Source organism: Chrysochloris asiatica, unplaced genomic scaffold (assembly GCF_000296735.1).
Source record: "Chrysochloris asiatica unplaced genomic scaffold, ChrAsi1.0 scaffold00009, whole genome shotgun sequence".
NCBI lineage: Eukaryota > Metazoa > Chordata > Mammalia > Afrosoricida > Chrysochloridae > Chrysochloris > Chrysochloris asiatica.
In genome coordinates this window covers 3,189,694-3,196,893 of record NW_006408527.1, presented here as the reverse complement: position 1 = coordinate 3,196,893, position 7,200 = coordinate 3,189,694, and positions in this window count along the sequence as shown.

Sequence of the window (7,200 nt, the reverse complement as noted above, 5' to 3'; positions counted from 1 at the left end):
TAGACTGCAAGGTCAGCGGTTCAAGCTCACCAGCTACTCCTCAGAAACCCCATATAGGGTCGCTGTGGGTCGGAACCCGATGTGACAGCACTTAACAACAACAACAGTAGCAATATTACTCATCAGGAGTCCTGGCGTACAGCCACGGGTTAACACACTGAACTGCAAAGTTGGTTTAAACTGCAAAGTTGGCAGTTCAAGCTCACTGGCCACTCCTCTGAAACCCTATACCGGGTCACTTTGGGTCGACAGCACTTAACAACAACACTCACTCATCAGAAGTCCTGGTGTGGCGCTGTAGGATAAGCACTAGACTGATTGCAAATCACAAGGTTGGCAGTTCAAACCCACCAGTTGCTCCTCGAAAACCCTATACAGCATCACTGTGAGTCAGAACTGACTCAATGGCACTTAGCAACAACATCACTCACGGAGCAATCATCAATCTGCATACCTATCTCCGTCTGCCTTTTGTGCACTGTTGTCGCTGTTTTTGTGAAATTAGGCTGCTACTGCCGTATGCTGTTGAGTAGACACTGATTCACAGTGACCCTTCATGACACAGTGAACTGACCCAGAGGGCTTCCTCCTAAGCTGTAATCTTTACACGAACACATCACCAGGTCTCTTCTCCTGCAGAGAAGCCGGTGAGTTCAAACTAGACCTTTTGGTTAGCAGTTGAGCATTTAAACATTTGCACCACCAGTCTGCTGCACCACTAAGCCTCAGGGCAGGCACACCATTAAAGTTTTCCCAATAAGCAAACGTTACATATGCATGACAAAAATGCCTGATATTTCCACCTTTCTGAAATCATTATTGCACCAAAATTCACACAACTTAAATGGAAAACCCTTCCTTAAGCATATCTTATAGGCACCGCGCATCAAGGAAAAGGCAGAATAGATGAAGATAAAGTCAGTCAATACAAAGACTCTACAGAATAAGCTTGAATTCCATGCTGCTAGGCCATTTCACCAAGTTTAATGAAGACAACATTAAAGTACAGTTAAAGGAAGAAATATCTGTTAAGGATCTGTATCCAAACACCTATCACAGAATGTTACAGAGCGGAGAGAGTGAGGAGGCTATGTCTGGCTCGCGATCCCACAGCCTCTGTAGTACTGAGCTCCACAGAGACAATGCTGGGCCAGGCAGAGCCGGACAGCAATGGGAGGACTCTACCTCACAGACAGAAAAAATAGTAACTAAACATGGGCAAAGGAGATCATAAGAAGCCAAGAGGCAAAATGTCATCCTATGCATTTTTTGTGCAAACCTGCCGGGCAGGGCACAAGAAGCAGCACCCAGATATTTCAATCAACTTCTCAGAATTTTCCAAGAAGTGCTCAGAGCGGTGGAAGACCATGTCTCCAAAGGAGAAAGGAAAATTTGAAGACATGGCAAAGGCGGACAAGGCCCATTATGAAAGAGAAATGAAAACCTATATACCACAAAGGGGAGACAAAAAAAGACGTACAAGGCCTATCCACTGGTGATGTTGCAAAGAAGCTGGAAGAAACATGGAATAACACCACTGCTGATGACAAGCAGCCTTATAAGAAGGCAGCTCAGCTGAAGGAGAAGTACGAAAAGGGTATCGCTGCCTACCGGGCTAAAGGAAAAGCTGATACAGCCAAAAAGGGGGTTATCAAAGTTGAGAAAAGAAAAAGAATTAAGAGGAGGAAGATGAAGATGATGATAATGAATAAATTGGTTCTAGTGCAATTTCTTTTTGTCTATACGAATCGGCCTGCGAACCTTAAGGTCAGCGGTTCGAAACTACCAGCCACTCCGTGGGAGAAAGATGAGGCTTTCTACTCCCGTAAGGATTTACACCCTCGGAAACCCTGTACAGGGTCACTATGGGTCGGAACTGACTCGAAGGCACTTAACAACAACAACAACATAAAGCATTTAACCCCCCTGTATACAACTCACTCCTTTAAAAGAAAAAAAAAAATTGAAATGTAAGGCTGTTTAAGATTTGCTTTTAAACTTATAGTGTGTTTTTTTGTATAGTTAACACACTATCAAATGTGTCTTTAGCTAGCCCTGCCCTGGTGGTATTTTCAGTAGCCACTAATCTTGCCTGGTACAGTATGGGGGCTGTAAATTGGCATGGAAATTTACAAGCATGTTCTTGTTGGTACACAGCACAAATTAGTTACATATGGGATGGCAGTTTTTGTTTTATTCATCTTCAGTTGTCTGATGCAGCTTATATGAAATAATTGTTCTGTTAACTGAATGTTGTTGTTGTTGTTGTTAGGTGCCATCGAGTCAGTACTGACCCACAGCAACCTTATGCACAGCAGAACAAAACTGAATACCACTCTGTAATTGCAAACAAAAAAAAAAGGTGCAGCTGTTTTGTTGACATTTTGAATGTTTCTAAGTAAATACAATAAAATAAATAAATAAAACCCTATCACAGCACTAACCAGGAGCTACACATAAAAATAAGGAGCACTGGTAGTGTGGTGGTTACGAGTCAGGCTGCTAACCTCCAGGTCAGCAGTTCAAACTTACCAGCCATTCCATGGGAGAAAGATGAGGCTTTCTGCTCCCATAAAGATTTACAGACTTGGAAACCCTATGCAGGGTTGATAAAGAGTCAGAACCAACTTAACAATGAAGTCCCTGTGCGGGACAAACAATTACAAACTTAATTGCTAACTTAAATGTTGGATGTTCAAATCTACCCAGAAATCCCTCAAAAAACAGGCATGGAAATTTACTTCTGAAAAGTCAGCCACTGAAAACCCTACTGAGCATAGTTCTATTGTAACACATAAGAGGCCATTATGAGTCAGAATTAACTCAATGGTAACTTGTAAAATACATAAAAATTATACCAGCAGATTGAAACATATTTTCTTCTGAGATGAAGTGAAAAGGAAAAAATGGGGTGTTTAGGGGTAGAGGGGAAAATTTATTATAAACAATGCTTATAATAAATCCTCTAAAATAGAAGCCAGGTATTCAAACTGGTTCTTCCCAGTTCAGTCATGGCAGACAAAGCTGAAATGAACCCAAATCTGTAAAATGTGGGCGGTCTACAATAACTGAAACAGGCAAAATTATGAAACAATGCCTGCTAGAAACTTAATCTACCTCTTAAAAAACAAGGGCAGCATTCAAATTGCATAACAACCAAATGAATGTGTGTAAACTTTCCACAGTCCTGGCAATAATCCAATCTCCCGCATCAAGCTCCTAAAAGGGCTCATTACGTCTCTTCCGTCTACCATCCAAGGGCTTTGAACCCTTCCGCTTCAACTGAATTTTCCAACATTTGCGTCTGTTTGAACCAGTTTGAAACCCTAGGAGAAATCCTACTTTGGTCCTTTTCATAATCCCTTCACTACCATGTACTCCTCTTCACCCAACATATAATAAACAATAAATGTCTGTCAGAAGACTAAATTGGGTACTAGAAGTGAAAATCCACCATCAATGATTTCTTCTCAAGGGTGAGATTGTTGTCTACAGGGAAATGGCAAAGCACCACATCATATAAAAATATTAGTCATATCAAATCCACTAATCTCTAATCACTGATACTAATAAAAGAGACTCCCTACACAGATTTAAAGACAAACTTCTTTCATAAATTATATTCCCAGAACTCACTCATCTCTGCCAAGAAATCTGGCAGACAACTATCTGGCCGACTAATCGGAAGAGATCCATATTTGTGCCCATTCCGAAAAGAATGCAGAAATCATTGGACAATCTCTTTAATATCCCATGCGAGTGAAGTTTTGCTAAAGGTGATACAGAAACAGCTACAATCATACATTTACAGACAACTTGCAGAGGTTCAAGCCGGATTCAGAAGAGGCCATGGAACGAGGGCTATCATTCATTGCTGATGTCTGATGGATCTTGGCTGAAAGCAGAGAATATCAGAAAGATGTTTACCTGTGCTTTATTGACTACACAAGGCTTTCTATTGTGTGGATCATGACAAGCTATGGACAACACTGCGAAGTATGAGTATTCCGGAACACTTAATTGTACTCATGAGGAATCTGTACCTGGACCAAGAAGCAGTTGTTTGAACAGAACATGGTAACATTGAATAATTTAAAATTAAGAAAGGTGTGTGACAGTGCTATATTCTTTCACCATACTTATTCAACCTGTATGCAGAGCAAATAATCTAAGAAGCTGGGTTATATGAAGAAAAACGTGGCATCAGGATTGGAGAAAGACTCATTAACAACCTCCGATTATGTATGAAGATCATACCACCTTGCTTGCTGAAAGTGAAGAGGACTTAAAATATTTACTAATGAAGATCAAAGAGCACAGCCTTCAATATGGATTACATCTCAATGTAAAGAAAACAGAAATCCTCACCACTGGACCAATAAACATAAAGTCGCTATGAGTCAGTATGACTCGGTGGCACCTAACAACATCAACAACAAGGCCATGAAATCCTTTATTTGTGGTTTTAAAAAGCAGATCCATCAGTATGAATGAAAGCATTACCATCATTTGGTGGAGTTGCAATGAGAAACTGAAAAACAGTTGGGGTGCCAGAAACAACAACAAGGGAATGACTATGACTCCACCCCAGAGCTTCTTCGATGGCAGTAATAGTAAGGGAAAAAAGGAGGGTGGTGGCAAAATGTAGACGTTTCTAGAATTTTTTTTTTTTACACTAAATCAGAAATATGTTCAACAATGAAACCACATTAACTCCCCAACAACAGAATATTACACTGGGAATGGTGGAAAAGAAGTTTTGGTTAGTAGAAAAAAGAACTTTCAGCAAAACAGAATTGAATGCTTCACGATGCCTGAAACGACAAGCTTGAAGGGGCACAATGCCAAGTCATTCAGCAGCAATCAGGTGTGACAAGACAGGGCTTCATGGCACTTTTCATCAAATTCACCCAAGACCAGAAAGTTATAGCCATTCCTCCATAGTGGGAACACAAGAGCAGACTAAATGAAATCTACAGGCCCCTTTCCCAGTATCCACTTTTACTGTTCTACATACCCAATAGACTTTCCCCCATCACTTTAACTTGTTGAGTTTATTGGGATCAATCTTGTGATTAAGTGCCTTGTAAATAAATACAAAACATTTCACCAGTTCACTCAGATGTTTTACTGCCTGACCCCCTACTTGGAGGTTACACATGGAGCTGGTGAAAAGAATGTCACAGCATTCTTTTCTACCCACCTGGACTGAATTGGTATTTACCCCAGGCTAGTGCCTCCATGAAGGGGCTAAACGCCTTCCGTGCTTTTTTGGAAGACAAAGGTTTATTAAAACAGATCCACAGCAGCTGAGGGGGCCACATGTCACTTCACAGAAGGAATTTGAAGAAAAGAGACAGTTCCCTTGTTTTCTTAAGCAGAATGAAATTTACCTTTGGAATAGGTAGTAAAAAGAAAAAGGGGGGGTTGGGGGAAGAGCTACCTGCAATTAAAGTTAAACAACAAAAAAGGTTTGTTGAAAGGCCTGACTCAGTAAATGGTGAGCATATGGCATGTTACTAGCTTGAATCAAAAGACAGTTAATATAAATATATACACAGCACACTGTTTTAATCAAGTTTTTGCCATTCCTGTGGTTAGTGGTCAAATGGACTTCTTAGCAATCAGATACAGAATTCTGTATCTTTAGCCTGGATACAAAAAAGAGCTTTTGAAGTAAAAATTAAAAAAAAAAAAAATTAATACAATTAAAACACATCTCTGTCTTGTGAGAAAAAAATGTTAAATACAAAACTGATGATAGTCTAAGTAAATGGCTGGCTGGCTGTGTGCTATGGAGTCGATTCCGACTCATAGCGACCCTGTACAGGGTTTCCGAGGCTGTAAATGTTTACAGGAGCAGAACGCCTCATTTTCTCCCTCGAAACAGGTGGTAGTTTCAAACTGCTGACCTTGAAGTTCACAGCCCGATTCGTAACCAATACGCTACCAGAACTCCTTAGTATAAGTAAATAGGAACCAAAAAAAAGCAAGATGAGTTCGGTAAAAACTACTGTTCTTAGGTGCTAGTCAATTTCAACTCTAGCAACTATGTACAACAGGATGAAACACTGCCCCGTCCTGCACCATCCTTATAATTGATGTTATGTTTGAGTCCACTGTTGAAGCAACTATGTCGATGCATTTTTATCAAGGGTGCACTGGGCTGCAAAGTTGCTTTGTACTGCAAGGCTGGTGGTTCAAGCTCACCAGCTGCTTCTCAGAAACCCTATAAGGGTCACTATGGGTTGAAACCTACTCGATGGCACTTCACAACAACAACAACAACAATTACTTTACCAAGCATGATGTCCTCCAGGAACTGGTCCCTCCTGATAACATATTCAAAGTACATAAGACTTTGCCATCTTCACTTTGCTGACATACATTTTGGGTGTACTTCTTCTAAGATAGATTTGCTTGTTCTTCTGGCATGCCATGGTATACTTAATATTCATTGCCAAAACCAAAATTCAAAGACATCATTACTTCTTTACTTTTTGTTATTCAGTGTCCAGCTTTCACAATCATTTCAGAAAATGTAACAACTTGGGTCATGCTCACTTTAGTCATCAAAGTGATATCTTTACTTCTTAACATGAGAAAGAAGTCTTCTACAGCAGACTTGCCCAATGTGGGAAATCACAACAGTAAAAGTATGGGCAACATTGACATAGTATGTGTCCCTGTACCTCCAACTGTCAGAAGGCACTTAAAGCCATGTTTCAACAAATTCTTGTTTTCTTTTTGTTTAATCTTCAAGGAAATAAAAATGCAAGGCATCTTACAGTATTATCTCTCCCTAGGACTATGAGAGACTTCCTATCAATAAGGTTGTTGTTGTTAAGTGCCACTGAGTTGGTAACAACTCATAGCGACCTTATGCACAGCATAACAAAACACTGCCCAATCCTGGGCCAATTTCACTATTGTTGCCACACTTGAGCCCACTGATGCTGCCACTTTGCCAATCCATCTCGCTGGGGGTCTTCCTCTTTTTCTCTGACCCTCCACCTTATCAAACATGATATCCCCCTCTCCAGTGACTAGTCCCTCCTGACAATATGTCCAAAGTATGAGAGATGAAGTTTGGTCATCCTGGTCTCCAAGGAGCACTCTAGCTGTACTTCTTCCAACACAGATCTGTTGATTCTTTTGGCAGCCCATGGCATTTTCAGTATTCTCCTCCAATACCATAAC